Source organism: Rhododendron vialii, chromosome 4a (assembly GCF_030253575.1).
Source record: "Rhododendron vialii isolate Sample 1 chromosome 4a, ASM3025357v1".
Lineage (NCBI taxonomy): Eukaryota > Viridiplantae > Streptophyta > Magnoliopsida > Ericales > Ericaceae > Rhododendron > Rhododendron vialii.
Genome location: NC_080560.1, coordinates 24,694,474 through 24,711,730, shown reverse-complemented (window position 1 = coordinate 24,711,730; position 17,257 = coordinate 24,694,474). Strand labels below are relative to the sequence as shown.

General features: G+C 41.0%; 1 non-coding gene across 1 annotated transcript; it reads right to left on the bottom strand.

Moving 5' to 3' along the window:
* Window positions 1–14,278: 14,278 nt before the first annotated feature.
* LOC131324972 (small nucleolar RNA snoR100) lies at window positions 14,279–14,385 on the bottom strand. The gene has a single exon (XR_009199549.1). It is a non-coding gene; the product is annotated as a small nucleolar RNA snoR100 (small nucleolar RNA).
* Window positions 14,386–17,257: the final 2,872 nt, after the last annotated feature.

Below are 17,257 nucleotides of genomic sequence, written 5' to 3'. Positions count from 1 at the left end.
AAAAACCTTTTCTCGGAAACTGTTCAACCAAGCCACCAAAATCCTCTTGGAAATCAAATATTCCAGCCATTTTGCAGAAAAGTCTATTTAGAATGTTGTGCTTGGATTAAAGGATTCTCCGAGACTCGTAGAATTTTTTGTCCCCCAAGGAATCGCCATATTCGCATTTTTTGCTATATTCGTTCTCCGGGGCTCGTCATAATAACCCCAGCATTTTACCAAAAAATTTCGCCTCCCGAGGGCTCATCTCAAATTTTCGCCTGCCGAGGGCTCGTCTCAAAATTTTGCTTTTCGAGGGCTCGTCTCAAACTTTTGCCTTTCGAGGGCTCGTCTCAAATTTTGCCTTCCAAGGGCTCGTCTCAAAATTTCACCTTTCGAGGGCTCGTCTCAAATTTTCGTCTCCCGAGGGCTCATCTCAAAACTTTGCCTTTCGAGGGCTCGTCTCAAATTTTGCCCCCTGAGGGCTCGTCTCGAATTTTTGCCCTTCAAGGGCTCGTCATGCACATACACAGTTATTTGCATTTGTTTTTTGACACATGATCCTACAAGTACTCAATCTTCTCAAGAATTGCACTGTCCCGATTGAACTATGTTGGTCGATCCCTGCATACAGGGTACGTAGGCAGCCCCACGAGCGCGACCACCATCGTCATTTGCTTGCATTTCAATTTTCATGCGTTTTTATCTCCGTTCAAAGACCTTGGAGCAACGGGTTGGGATGCCTGTTCTTTAAGTGTCACTCGCACCAACTAATGGTGTCCGAGTTACGTTAAAGAGGGACTATTGTAAACACCCCAATCCGGACCTCAAAAGGGCTTTGGATGTCCCGATGATGTAATAAATGAAACAATACCTTCGAGAGCTTGGATAAAGGACTCTCTCAGCCCAAAAGCCCAAACCAAAAACCCAAAAGTCCTGGATTGGATTCTTAGTACTGCACGACACAACTCTACATCGCGAGGTGTAATGAATTTCATTACGCTGTACGAGGTCATGAGGTAAACCGCACGATATTTTGGATAAAGTTCTGACTGGCTAAGCTAGCTGTTGGCCACGCCCACTTGAGCCACAGCTACAAGCTAGCTTAGCTGAAAAAGCACTTCTAGCCCACCCAGAAAATACTTCCACCATTTGAATTCAAAATCCTTGGCTCTTGCCTATAAATACATCTCTCCACTCAAGGGAAAGGGACCTTGAACCCTCTTTCTCTCTCATCACGCTTTCACACCCACTCCTCACTTCCAAGTCTTGAGAAAGTGCTCCAAAAACATTCTCAAGGCCTCTCTTTTCTTAAAATGCTCCATTTTTCTCCTCACCATCAAAGTTAGTCTTTTACTCACTTTGAGATCTCACCCACCAAAACAGCCAACAACCACTCACACCCACACCCATCCTATCTCGTCCGATCTCACCCCCATTCATCCATTAACATCCGCCTTTGTCTAAGCTCAAGATCAAAGGTAAAAACCAAGTTTCCTTGGGTTAGGCTTAGTTCTGACCTTGAGGGAACTTTTCTGTAGATAGGCTCACCCCCTTTTGGTGAAATATTGGCATAAAAGCTATTTTCAAAAGCAAAAACAGTCACTGTGTTGAGTACACCATACTATGCGATGTTTTGATGTGTCGCATGGTGTAGTGTATCCAAACGCACGTTCTTTCATTAATCTCTGTTTATTTGATCAGACTGCTTGGATCGTAGCCATTCTTCATCAGCCCTGTTTGTGTTATTGAGATGTTGTCATTAGTATATTCAGAACAGGATCATCTCTACAAGCCATGTCTTATTTCTTAAACAAAGTTATTCTGTTTATCTCAAACAGATAAACATCTCAAAAGCTTATTTTCTGTACATGGCTTAAGGAAAAATGGTACTATTTTGAAACTAGTCAGTGGCTGGATATTCTCTGATGTCTCTAAAGGAGTCACGCACGGGATATCTAGAACATCGGGCGCTGCTTTGAGTACTGATAATAGTCTGACAACAGAATAGGTAGACTGCACGGCATATCACAAGACCGTGCGTGGTTTTGTGATAAGTCGTATGATAATGGTTCTGATCTGGACAGTCTGCTGTTTAGTTACCTTCATTTCATGAATCAAACTCTTATCACCCCTGTACAAATGGCACCACGTGTACGCCAACGTGATATGTTTTCCCATGTCCCTTCCCCGCTTATTTGTTATTAAAGAGTTCCATTTTCCATATGTATGAAATTTTTCCCCTTTGAAAATGTCTAGTAGAGACCGATTTTACCAGGTGAGTGGGGTGCTTTTTAACAAAACCTTCCCCATTCGTAACGTGGCTCCCGAACTCAAAGTCTCAACCTTTTTCGCTAGACCAAAAGTCTTTTCAAACGAGTTCTCGGTTTCTCGGATCATCCATCTCAAAAATTCGGGTGGCGACTTTCGAGTGAGCGCCAGCCGGGGAGCCTACAATGCTGTCTTAGGTTTAATTCCTTCTGGGTGAAAAGATACTTGAGGCTCTTGTGGTCGGTAAAAACTTTGAATTGTTCTCCCCACAGATAGGAACGCCAGGATTTGAGGGCGAATACTACTGCAGCCAATTCTAAGTCGTGGGTAGGGTAATTCTTTTCATACGGTCGAATTTGTCGGGATTCGTAGGCTACAACTTTTCCATTCTGCATTAGCACACATCCCAAGCCGTCTCTTGACGCGTCGCAGTAAACCGTATAATCTACACCCCCCTCAGGAATGATGAGTATCGGTGCACTGGTTAGTCTCTTTTTCAATTCCTTAAAGGATTTCTCACAAGCTTCATCCTAATCCAGCTTCACTCCTTTCTGATTCAGTCTTGTCATTGGCTTGGCTAGGATTGAAATCCTGGATAAATTTGCGGTAATACCCAGCCAATTTTAGAAAACTTCTGATTTCGAACACTGAGGTTGGCTATTTCCAATTCAGCATTGCTTCGACCTTACTTTCGTCCACCGCGATCCCTTCCTTGGATACTACGTGCCCCAAGAACTTAACCACTTCCAGCCAAAACTCGCATTTACTTGCCTTGGCATAGATTTGGCTATCTCAGAGTACTTGTAGTACTATCCGAAGGTGTCCTTCGTGCTCTTCCTTATTGGCAGAGTATATCAAGACGTCATCAATGAACACCATTACAAATTTGTCTAAGTAGGGTTGAAAGATCTTGTTCATGAGACACATGAATATTGTCGGAGCGTTGGTCAGTCCGAACAGCATTACTACAAACTCGTAGTGTCTGTATCTGGTGCGAAAGGCTGTCTTGGCGATATCCTCATATCCCGAATCCTTAACTGATGATAGCCTGATCGGAGATCGATTTTAGAAAAGCAGGTTGCTCCTCTTAATTGATCAAATAAGTCATCGATCCTAGGCAACGGATATCGGTTCTTGACTGTGACTTGGTTTAACTTCCTGTAGTTAATACACAGTCGAAGTGTTCCTTCTTTCTTCTTCACGAACAATGCAGGTGCTCCCCATGGTGATGTACTTGGCCTGATAAATCCTTTGTCCAACAGCTCTTGCAATTGGGTCTTGAGCTCCTTCAGTTCTGTAGGGGCCATTCGGTACGGTGCCATAGAGATTGGGCCGTTCATGGTTAGAGTTCTATAGAGAAGTCTATCTCTCTTTGGGGTGGTAAGCCAGGGACTTCTTCAGGGAAAACATCGGCGTATTCGCAAACGATATGTGGTAATCCCAATTTCATCATATCGGCTTCTTCCATTTGGAGACTAGCTAGCCATCCAAACAATTGATTCTGTCACCTTGATCTTTTCGTCGTCGAACTCACCATTTCTCTATCCCCCTTAAAATGGAAACGGGTCCTTTCTAGGGTGTAAGCTGTCACCGTCTTCCGATGACAGTCTATGACTGTTTGGTGAGCCGATAGCCAGTCCATTCCCAAGATTACGTCGAAATCTGCCATGTCGATAACTCTGAGGTCGCAGGTCAGGCGCAGGTTGGCTACTTCTAACTCGCACCCTCTACACACTAGACTAACTGCTATACTTCCCCCCCCCCCCCTCCCCCCCAACCCAACGGTGATGTTACTTTTGTACTTGTACTTAGGGATTCTGTTTCTAGTGCTAGAGCAGTTATGCAGGCAGTAGATATAAATGAATGCGATGTTCTAGAGTCAAACAAGGCTTATCCGTAGGTACTATATAATAGTAGCGTACCTTGGATCACAGAGGGATCCTGCTCCTGCTCCTCAGTCTATAGCGCAAAGATATGCCCTCCAGTGCCTTGCTGGTTTCCCATGGGCTGCTTTCCTTTGTTCCGCCCATTCTGTTGCTGCGATGGGCCTCCAGGATTTTACTTCATGAAGCCGACCTGTCCAGGTTGTTGAGCTTTCTGATTTCCAAAGCTCCCATTCCTCTCTCTTTGAGGTTGGGGACAATCCTTCTTATAGTGGTCCATAGCCTGACAGTTGAAGCACTAAACTGTTGCTATGTTTCGGCCGTTCCTCTGCGGTTCTCCACGTCCTGTGTAGCAGTCCTCGAGGGTTGGTTACTCTGAGGCGGGTTAGAGGGTTTGGTGGGGTAGGATCCGCAATTGTTGTTGGGTGGTTAGGTTCGAATCGGTCCACCGGTGCTCTTCACCTTCCTCCATCGGGTTTTAAAGTCAGTCTCTTCATTCTCTAGCCGAAGAGCACACTTCACAACCTCAGCATAAGTGGTAAAGGCTTGAGCCACCACAGGCCTCCGAGCAATTGTCAGTCCCCACTCGAACCTTCTTGCTTTCTTGTCCTCGGTTGGTATGGAGGTTAAGGCATATCGGGACAGTTCCTCATATTTGGCCGCTTACTGAGTAACGGTCATCGTTCCTTGCTTTAGATTTAGGAACTCTTGTTCCTTGGCTAGACAAGGGGGCGTGGGAAAGTACTTGTCGAGAAACAGAGTTTCAAACTCGGCAAAAGTCATAGTGGCTATGGTATGGGTTGCCTCCATCAAGTCCCACCAACAGCGGGCTTCTCCCTTCAATTGGTAAGTGACTAAGGCCACACGATCTCCGTCCTGGGTAATCCCTAGGGTTCTGAGGATCATTTTGACTTCGTTCATCCATGTCTCAGCCACAACAGGGTTGGTGTCTCCGTGAAAAGTTGAGGGTCGGCGTTTGCAGAACTCATTCATTGCTTGAGTTCAGTTCATGGGTCCGTCGTTATGGTTTTGGTTTTGGCGGTTGGCGTTCAAGGCGGTTATGAATGATTGCATGATCTGAGCTAGGTCGGGGTTTGCGTTAGAGGACTCTCCGCTTTCGTATCCTAGTCCACTACGTCGGTTCACCATCTACGAGTAGAAATTGAAAGGGATAGTTTTAGTCCACCTAAACAATTTTCCTTTTGCAAATGGTATATCTTTCTAAAAGTCAAAAGCAATTTATTGCGTAGTATGCAACAGTACTCTTTAAAATCAAGCAAGTTTTTCATAGAAAAAAGAGAGATACAATCATAAGCATAGAATTCTACTATAATAGGAACATACGGCAAGATTTCCTAATACAAGTTGAAACGATCCTACATAATCCTACTACATGGTCCTACGGTTTGCCAAGCTTTGCTGCTGCCATACCACTCTAGGGTAGATTGACTCCATAAATCTCTCTTAGCCACATCTTGTAGCTCCTCTCAGCAGCAGTCTCGGTTCTAAGAAGGTACTCTCATATTCTTGTGCGAGCAGCTCTTCCATAATCAGAATGGCTGGTTCTTCTAGTGGTTCTAGGTAGTACTAGGAGAGGTTCAGCATTGTAGCCCCCAATTCTGGGTCAGTCTCCATGTCGAATATAGGAAAGCTGAATGGTTGCTTGAAGTCCTCCACAGGTGGTGCAGGGACTTCGGTCGGTGGAAAGTACTCGAGGTTCGTAGCTGGCGGGGGCATCTCCTAGGTGATTGGGACTTCATAGAGTTCCATGCCATCCTTCGGTGGGGGTTTTGGTCCTGTGTACCCCGATGCTAGCAACGACCGGTAGTCGGCCAAGGCTCGTGGGGTGAAGGGTGGGCATCCTTCTTGTGATATGTTCGACATCTATAATAACAACGAAAGTTATATATTAGACTTAACGGTGAAAGGAGAATCGTTGCATACAAATCTGTATAAGGTACAGGTGCACACATGAACAGTGATCATATACCAACAGGAAATACAAGTCTTTCATTACTTAATAAAACGAGGAGAACATAGATGGCTTACATTAGCCTATGCTTCCTACTACATTCTGTTTACATCAAAAGGTCCAACCACTTGCTAAGCCTTCCTAACTGGTCTAGAAGATGTTTGGAAATTGGGCCCTATATGCACCTATGTCGGTCTCGAACAGTGGTGGTACATCATCAGAGGGTATATCTATGACTTCGGGCTCTGCCCCTAGAATCAATATTTCCTCATCTTCAGATTCCCAACCCATTGGTTCCTCCATGGGAAACTCTTCAGGATCTTCCTCGAGTTTTTCCTCGGGTTCTTCCTCAGGATTTCTCAGGTTCTTCTTTGGGATCCTCCTCGGGCTCTTCAAGCACAAACTCCGCGTTGGCTGGAGGTGCTATTTGGATTAAGAAGGGTGCTGCTTTGGTATCATCCTCCTCCTCCTCATTTTCGCGGAGTAGGATGGCGCCATTCTCTTGGTAGAAGTCATAAGTGTAGGGAAGGCATAGGGGAAATAGGGATCTCCCACTAGTTGGTTCGTCATAGATCTTAGGGTACTTGCAAGTTAGTGCGCTTCAGCAAGTAGGTTGACTTAGTAAGGATTCAGGTAGTTCATCTACAAGGAAAGAATTTTAACCTCAATTAGTAACATTTTAAGACAGAGTTTTAATCACTACTAGAGAAAACTTTCAAGTTTCTCAGTTCCACATTTGATCCTTGATTTAAGTCTTCATCCAATTGTTTGGGAATTCCCAGCTTGGCGGTATTGCTAATTTCCACACCTTGCTTCAATCCGAAGATTGTTTTATCAGAATTCCATCCAATTTGGGACGGTAAACTTAAACTCAATTCATGTTTTGTGCAACGGTCAAACTATCTGATGGTTCTACCCATTCTACCCATGGCCGAGGTTTGAACCTAGAGCACTGATACCAAGTTGTAATGGCCCTACTTTTGGGAACGTTAAATAAATATTTTCATTGAAAACTTAAATAAAGTCTGGCTCATTATTACATCATATCTCTCACAAGAGTACTTTTATCAAAACACGGAAGGGAAAACTAGGGTTTCTATCTACTGATCCTCCTGCTCCTCCATCCTAGCCAGCTCCTCAGTTCCAAAAGCTTCCAAGATGTAGAGTTCACCCTGTTCATCTACAAGGTCTGACACATTATACCAGCGTCGCCACCAATATAATATGTCAGGGTCACCAAAGGTAACACCATCAGCTACAGGAGCTCAATAGAATAATCCATACTCGCTAACCCTTGACTTACAAACAATAGATCACATAGTACATGCGTAATTTACAAAACAGTTAACAATGACACATCCACATTCACTATCCACTAACGTTGGTGTCCGTGATTTTCTGAGTTTCTCCTACGCGTCATTTCGTAGATCGTGTCACTGGTTTCACCTTTCATTTACCAAATCAACATTTTCAAAATCTATTTTTACACACCCAACCTCAGTTCCACCACTCCGGGTTCCCGAGTATCCTCACAATGGTTCCGCCACTCCGGGTTCCCATTGGCACACAAAACTTTGCATTGGCTCCTCTCTGTGGATAACCAAGCTACACACCCAACCTCGGTTCCGCCGCTTTGGGTTTCCGAGTATGCTCACAATGGTTCCGCCGCTCCGGGTTCCCATTGGCACACACACACATACACCACACAATGGGCTACCAAGTCCGGCCACATTGCGGTTTTCAAATAACTTCCTTTTTCAAGCACACCTTTCATTAGCAACACCTTAAGTGTCATGTTTCTACCTTCTCAATTTATGTGTCTCATTTTCATGCAACGACTCCACGATAGGACTTTTCACATATAAATCATTCATTGAAATCTTGAAACTAAACTACCAAGATCATCCAACTCTATATTACTAATCATGCTTGAATCACCACTTAAAGCATAACGCGACATGTACGGACGCCTTTGGAGTGACAACCATTTATGCTTTATCACACATCGAGGCAAATAAACCTAGTAATCTCGTATACATGCTCATAACCATCCTAAAGATCAAAATATGAATACTTCCAATCAAATGATAAATTCCTATCTTTTAAAATCCGTTCTTTCTTCCCTTTTGGGAAGTTCAAAACAACATATGTTTATTGGAGTAAAATTGATTTTTTTCAACATGCTCGTATATCCTTTAGCAAAATAAGTATACTAGCTATCTTTCTTCATGTTTTTCATATTAACAAAATACAAACTTCGATTTATACTTAGAGTAAGTAAGTAGAGGAATTCTATCGTTCTTCTTGGCGGTAGGGCGGCTACAAAAAAGTAAGTCGACTATCGGACGGAGTGACTTCCTACGGTAGCTTCGAAAGAGAAAGGTTTCTCTCGAAACTAAATCTTGACTTTCTATTAAACTTTTGGATAGAGAGGGTTGTCAAGTGGTGGTTTAGTGGCGGCCTAGGATGAGTTTCTTGAAGAACTCAAGAAGAAACTCAAGAACACCAAGAACAAGAAAGAACAAAGTAAGAACACAAGGATTTCTAGAGAGAGAAGTTGAAGGCTTGAAGGTGTGAGTTGAATGGTAAGTGAGGGGTCCTATTTATAGCAAAATGTTGGCTCCCTCTCTCCTCCATATGGCCGGCCCCCCCTCTCTCTCTTCATTCCATTTTTTTTTTGCTCCATGGCATTGTCAAATCAAACCTTTCAACAAGCCAAAGCCTTGTCAATCCATCATAGGTGTAAGTATAGGTTATTATGGAGATTTCCTAAGGCTTGTAAGGCCATCCTAGGTGATTATAACCTAGGTTGGCAAGTCTTGAAAGTAAGGAGAATATGATAACTAGGCTAAGAAGTAGTCTTCCCATGTGTAGTCATTCCTAGGTCTAGTTAGTAAGTAGAAACTAGGATGATTAAGGGCTAGGTGGAGTGCTTGAAATAGTCTAGGATTGGGTTGTCAAATTGTACTTAGGTTGAGTGTGAGGTTGGCTAAGAGGTGCAAGCATGATTGCTTGCAAAAGTGTACAAAACACATGCACACACTCACCCCTCTCTCTCCCTCTCTCGGCCTCCCTCTCTCTCTCCCCTCTCGGCCTTTTCTCTCTCTCTCTCTCTCTCTCTCTCTCTCTCTCTCTCTTGTACTATGTAGGTATTTATATGTATATGTATATATGTCTATGTATATGTATAAGTACACTAAAGTGCTAAGTAGTCCCATTTGGTCTAGGAAGAGGGGGTGATGAGTGACAAGGCTTTCAAGTGACAACTCAATGAAAAGAACATGGTTAGGGTCATCTAGGCCTATATATGTGCATATCTATGCTCTTAGAGAATCTAGGAAAGTAATTTTGGAGGGTAATTAGGTTTAGGGCTATAAGTCTTAGGGTTGCATACATGGTAAGGTTAAGTTTGCTTCTTTTGGAAGCAAAATGATGGCTTCCTATGGTTCATGATTTGTCTTGTCAAATCCATACTCATTGGTAAGTCTAGTCTCCATTATCCAATGGATAAAATTTTTCCTAACAACTATGATCCAATAGGTAGAGGAATAATGATGATAAGCAAGGTTTGAAATGACTATACATAAAGTGTAATGATTACCTTCCTAGGTCTAAAAGGTTCGATTAGGGTTGGGAGGGGTTCATAAGGCTTAAAGATGGTCAAAAAAGATCATCTAGGGTTAAGAGATTGTAACTAGGTGAAGTGGTAGTTCGGTTCCTCCAACTAATCGGTTGGAAACTAATTCTACTTGCCATGTAGGATTTCTAGCCAAGAAATATAATTTTAAAGGACTAAAATCTAATTATGACGGATTATCAGGATTTTAAAAAATAATTTTTAAAAGTAAAATTAAGTAATAAAATTCAAATATTTAACGAAATTTTTATTTACTAAAAATCTGAGTCGTTACATATATATATCACGAGAACCTAGTACTAGATAATCTCATTGTAGTAATTCATCTTAATATCGTCTGGTACATATAATTTTATCTATTATCTCTTGAACCCCATATCTCCCCACATGCCTCGTAACACATTTAATTGATACCTCGACCATACAGAGGGATTAAAGGTTTTGAGGAATGTGTACCACACGATATACTTTTTGAAATAGAAGTAATAGTTAGTCCGTCTATTTGTACACATTATAATATGCAAAGTTATATATTTGAGTTCACTATATTTTCTTCTGTAAGGCTATACTATTAACCAATATAATGGAAAATCTGGAATTAAACTATATCGTAGTCTAGATTGTCTTCTCTCGTCCTTCAATAGTTCAGTAAAATTTAGTTTTTGTTTCTTTATCCTATCTAAGACAACATCATATGACTAATCTTGTGACATATACAATCTCATTTATTGTCTTGTAGACTCCACAAATTTTCTTTATCCTACTTCAACCCCATTAAAAAACCCGACAATCAAAAGTTTAACCTTAATAGACTTGGTTTGCTGCATAGGATTTTGTTTAACCTTAAGAGTATGTTCAACAGTCTCGGTATTCGCTTGTTTACAGATAAAATAGAGAGTTTTGTTTTTTGATTAAGAGATAAAATATAGGGCAAATATTAAAATAACGCTTGAACTTTCGACCAAATGTCTCATAAACATCTAAACTTTACATAATTTCAATTAAACACCTTTGCTTTACAAAACCCTCTAATTAAGGCACTAGGCATCATATTCCATCCAATTGCTAACATAAATCGCACACGTGGCATTCTCACATGTTGAAATGGATGTTTTATATGCTGAGATGGCAAAATAAAAGCTGAATGGGCTTTTTTAGAGAAAAAAAATGCACACGGTCTCTCTCTCTCTCTCTCTCATAACCGTACAACAGGATCTCCCCTAATTTGGGTTAGGAGAATTGGGGGATGGTGTTGTGCAGTGGTCGGATCGTGCATCCGACGGCTCGGGGCTCAGATCTCATCTCGGCAATGAATGACTCTTAATTGTTGGTTGCCGAGAATGAGATCTGAGCTATCGGATGTACGATCTGACGACTTGAAGGTGTGCAACACATTTCACTGCACAACATAAACCCGAAGTCCGGGTTAGGAGTGCATAAAAGCAATTAATGTGGAGTTGAGTGAAAGATTGGAGATGAATTTAAGTGGGTTTTTACTTAAAATTTTGAATGTGAATCCCGAAACGGGTTAAGGCAGTAGATGCTATTACAAGTGTACTTGGCCTAATGGCCTCCCCCCACGATCCCCTTGATCTTATCTCATTCAGTCATTTGCCTTTATTGGGGTGTTTGGGAGCTTAGTTTTTGTCTTTTCATTTTCAACTTTTTGGCTTTTTGGTCAGAATGTAGTTTCAATCTGGTAAAGTGTTTGAATGATATGTGCAGAATGTATTTTGCAACTTGATAGTGTTTGGGAGATACGTGATGAAAATGAATTATGACCTGATTTTTTACCATATTGCCCTTGTTTATTTATTATGAGATTTACTGTGTATAAATAATGGTTTAATCAATTTTTTTTTAAATTTTTTTCGTTTTTAATTGTATCAGCACGCACAAAACTTTTTACACCTTTCTCCTAAAAAAAAGAAAAAGAAAAAACCTTTTACACCCTTTATATATATTAAAAAATATGATTAACAAATTAATTGCTCAAATTTTCAATCCGTTTGAACCGATGTGAAGATTTTATTTTTCTGATTATTTTATCCTAAATGGTCTTAATAAATTTTTGGCTCTAAAACCTTTTAATGAGCACCCTAAGAGAATCTTAGAACCAAATATATAGGTTAATTTGGTCTTTTCTCCTCTTAGCTCATTAGAAGTGGAAAAAGGACTTCCGGCATTCTTTTTGACTTTTGCTCTGGATCTTCAAAATTGGAAAAATCATTTTGCCAAAACTCATTTTCTTCCCCACTAGCCAAACACCCAAAACTAAAAAAAAAGAAGTTGAAAAGGTGAAAAATGGGCGCCCAAATAGGCAGTCTTTTTTCTGTACGTGAACGTAGTTAAACCTTTTCCAATATGATTAAATATGCCTTGTGTCATGGCATCTAGGTTTAGGGCACAAAGCCAAAATTCTCAAACTAAAAAATGGGAGGGATTGCCAGGGAAGTAATTAAGGCACGTACAGAAGGGTGTCATTGGCAGCCCCTTGTTCAATTCAGTATACGGTTTCTTGGAACGAATTCATAGGCCCAGGCAGGATTAGGAGTTGGAACGAGTTCATAGGCCCATGCAGGATTAGGAGTTTCCCCAGCGTTTGGGACTAGAACTGATTGGGCTTTAATTTGCTTGCCACATTCCTGCAATTATTAGAACGTACACTCACCGCTTCGATCTGGAACTAGGACTGATGTGAAAGCCTTTGTTCTTTTATCCTGAGAGATCTTGGTTTGAACAGCCAGGAAGCGGTATCTGAGTAAGGAAATACTATAAATTTGATCCCTACCAAAGACTTTACGGACATATATAGGAGTCGGACTCAAGTCCACAGAAAACCCCCAACTGTAAACTCGCGTCAAGGTTTTTAGTTGAGGTGGCATTGTACTAGGTGGAGGCTGCGCAGGGTAATTCCCAGTCATTTTTCCTTGCCATAAGATTAAGTGCGTTCTTTCAATGTATATAAGAATAATAATAAAAAAAAAACCTTTTAGACGTGGTTGCACCATTTGATTTGTTCCAACTAATTTTCGAGGCTAAAAGATCTTCGCCCATCTTACGCTTGGATGATTCGACATACTGAAAAGGAAACATGCTAATTAAAAAGGTGGATTTTTTTTGTTGTTGCCAAATGGTACCTGAGAATATCTGCCAAACTTGATGGATCCTTTTGTTGGGTGGGAAAATTCCCCATTCAAGGTGCAGGGAAAGCTAGTTTGATGGGAAGATAGAGGTAGGAATCACATTCCCTTGTTGATCAAAGAGGATAAGAATCTCATCATTTTATTTTTGTGTACCATTTTGGATAATTCATTTTCTTCACTTCACCGCTTTTGGAATGTTTTCTTTCATATTTTTTCCCTTTCTCTCGATAAATCCACCATCCATACACACAGGGCCGATCCAAGGGTTTTTAGTGCCCAAAACCTAATAAAAAAAAGTGTGCCCTTACTTTAGTTAGTTGGTTACAATGAACTGATTGCCATTGATTTACCTTGGTGTATACCACTGTTCTTTGAGTTTTGTGGTGCGCGTTGATCTTCTTCTCTTGATTTCGCCGAGACTGTTAAGTTTTTTGGGAGAAACGATTTTGGGGAGGTGTTATTCAGTGGTTTGGGGGAAATGATTTTGGAAATTTAGTGGATTGGAAACTTGAGCTTATGGGATGGTGGGTTGAACTAACTCATTACCTCTAATTGAGCATTTTTTTCATTCTATTGAGTTTAAAAAGAACCATACTCATACTCAAATAGTGAAAATATTAGAGTGCCCTTAAAAATTGAAATTTTTGAGATGTCCAAGGCCCATGCCTCTTGGGCTTTGGATTGGGCCGGCCATGCGCACACGAAGAGAAAAAAGTTCTGTTAATTAAGTCCAATACCTTACCTGATATTCTTAAGCATAGAGCCTCTTTGTGAATTAAGCATATTCGAAGAGATGCCGTTTTTTGGTCTCACCTTATACTACAATACCCCAAATAAGAAGAATCTAGTTCAAATTTCCAACCTCGCATGGCATGATCGTATCCCACTCGATCTGCTTATAATATGGCTTCATCAACTGAATTCATCTCTTTCTGGGATGTTGCTGTGATATATACAGCTTGACTCCAAAAACAGAATTTGATCACACCTACACTGTTTTCTCTCTATAGAAAACAAAAGCCTTGTCGTTTGTTGGAAATCCCTCGTGCAAGGACGGACCAGGATTTTACTCTTACAGTGACGAAATATATACTTAAAAAATTAAAAAGATACATTACAATATTAATAGTCATCGGCTCCAAAAAAAATTAAAATAACATAATAAAAACTATAGTAATTGATGTTTTTTATTTGCACATGGAGTATGAAAAAAACTAATTTTAATTTTGTGTATCGATAATGTTACTCCAACAATAACAACAACAGAACTTATGTAGTTTCCAATCATTGTGGGTATGAGCGGAGGAGAATTGGAGACAGACCTAACTTTTGACAATATGTACAAAATGGCTGATATCAGAATATCACTTAAACAGTAACCCCTTATACGTGTTTTGCTGCGGAAGCATGCCCCAAATTAAAGCCAAATAACATCAGAGACGGCAGGCCTAGAGACCCAATTCAATTTATGTGCATATTACCTTGCTTTATTAATTGATAGTTCAGAGTATCGGTATGCACAAAGATAATGTCATTCTCCAAATTTATAATGTTACTTTCTAGATCCCTATGCGGATTTCCCAAATTGATAACCGCACTCCCAAAACCATTATAAATTTAAGGAGTGACATTATAATTAAAAATTTCTTTAATTTTTTAGGTTAAGTTATTTTAGGGTTAGAATTAATGTGGAGATTTTTTTCTTAATTACACATCATCATTTATATTATTTCACTTTGGCTCATTGAATTTAATTTTAAAATACTTTTTTAGATTTCCTTTCTTGAAAAAAAATTAGAAGATTTATGACTAGTATATAATAAAAAATAAGAAAAAACATATAGCAATGGCGAGACTATATATATCGCCACTAGACCCCTTTGGTTCCATCTTTGCCATCATGGGATTGTAGTCGGTAACTAAAAGGAAATCCATTTTCTTTGAGTAGAACCCTATATTCTGAAGAATAAGATTTTTTATGATAATAAAATCTAGTTCATCGAAAATAGTAGCGAAAGATATTTATTCAGTTATTAGAGAATTAAACAACCACATGTGCCCATGATTAGTCGCAATTAGTCGTACAATGAATCCGAACATTAAAATCAATCGTTTTTTCCTTGCATAATGTAAGGAATAATTATCTTTATGTGATCTATCATGTATAATCACAAGCAAATATTCCTTTTGTCAATTTTTGGGGATTTGGAATGGTAGTTAGCGGATGGAACCTTTTTATTGGGTGGTGATAAGTATGGTAGACCTAAGGAGGTCAGCACTACAAGAACCACAGATCTGGGGAGTATAAACCAGCCTTATTTGGACCTCTCTGGGAAATCCTAATTGAAGGAGAATCAGAGCAGGTCAGCTCTGCTCTTTAGACGAAGCTGTCATGTGGTCCAAGGACTAGCTCTGGACCTTAGCTATACAAGCAAGAATCAATATACTTGTTCCGATAAAGATATCCCAACAGGATAAGGAAAGACCCAAATCCTAAGGGATAAAGGACTCCACCAACAAGATAAGTACAAAACATCTCTGATATACGTAATCAGGGGTAGATTGGGATTCCTAGCTAAGGTGGGATCCCTCAAAACCTCAAAGAGGTAATTCAGAATCTACAAGATACAGTCCTACAAGGACTCAACCTGCTATCAGAATACCTATAAATACGACAGTAGAGCTCCAACAAGAGGTACGCAACACTGAATAGAGAATCTCAATGCACTCATCATATAACAACTATTCTACTGACTTAGGCATCGAAGGGTGATTGGCAAGCCACCACACCGGTGACTCAAGCTGTTACTTTGTTTTGCAGGATCAGATCAGAGCTGACGACAAAGCTGATTCATCAGCTAGCGCCGTCTGTGGGAACGACTTTTTTCTTACGATGAATAGCTTTGTATGGTAGAAACCCGATCAAGCAAAACAACAATGGTTTCAGATCCCCTACAAATGGGCATCGACGATGCCACGAATGCCGCCGCTGCGGCTAAGGTTGCCAAGGCCGCCGTTGCCACCAAAAAAGCTGCTAAGGTAGCAGAGGCGGCCAGGGCCACTGCAGCTAGCAAGATTAGAGGCACTAAACTGATCCCAGAGGCGTTTGCTCTCACGCAAGAGCAAATAAAAACATTAATTTAAGGGTTATAGACTGCGATGCAGGAGAATGTTGATCTCCGAAAGCAGATCTCGTAGCCAAGCATCCTAAACTTACGCCATAGTCTACATGAAGAAGAAGATGACAAGGAAGAAGGCGAATCCAGTAAGAAGGAAAGCCAAAATCAGAGGAAGCATAGCAAACCACCTCTAGAGAGGTCGCCCCGCAAACAAGAGGTACTGTTTAAAATGCAGGATCAGATTGAAGGGCTGATAAAACATATTAAAGCACAAACTCCTGCTACGGTAGAAGAGTTGGTGTAGAATACGGATTCACCCTTTACAGCCGAGGTCATGGGATTGCCTCTCCCAAGGAAATTCAAAATGCCGCATGATGAAGCAGCTTTGATGACAACTCTGACCTAGACCTGCAAAACAAAGCTGATAACTTGAGTCACCGGTGTGGTGGCGTGCCTACCACCCTCTGATGCCTAAGTCTGTGGAATCCTTGTTATTTGGTAGAGGAATTGAGATTCTCTGTTGTAGAGTTCATCTCTGGTATTGGAGTTCGACTGCTATATTTATAGGCATTGTAATTGGAGTTTGAGTCCTCGTAGGACTATACCTCGTAGGTTCCGGATCTCCTCTCTGAGGAGTGTGGAGTCCCGCCTTAGCTAGGAGTCTATGGGATTCCTGCCTTAGCTAGGAATTCCATACCCATCTATGATCATGCATATCTTTGGCATTTTGGGCTTATTTTACCCTTCATTTATCCCTTAGGATTTATCCTTGTTGTCGTGGCATCTTTATCGGAATAAGTATATTTCTCGTGTGATACCGTAAACATCATGCTTCCCATTGAAGCTAGGGGCCGGAGCTGGTCCTTGGACTTCCTTCAAGCTTCGTCTGGGGGACGGAGCTAGAAGGTTATAGCTCCGCTCCCCGTAAGCCCCCATAGGGGTTTGGTGGAGCTAGCTCGCACTCCCCAAATCCGCAAGTCTGGTAGTGCTGTGCTCCTTAGGTGTGTCCTACTTATCCGGTACTCCCCTGTTCCTAAGCTCAAGGTTTGCTTTGGAGGTTGGGAACACTGGAAAAGCTCAAATGGCGGTTACCACTCTTTTCTGTTTTACAGAAGGTTTTAAACACGCAGGTCCTGTCATGGGACAGGTGTCGAGATTTCTTGCTATTCCGATTTTCAGGACGACGAAGATCTAGGAAACGTTCTCGAGATTGATGCTGACCTTTTAAGCTTCTCATTGCTTTTGATCAA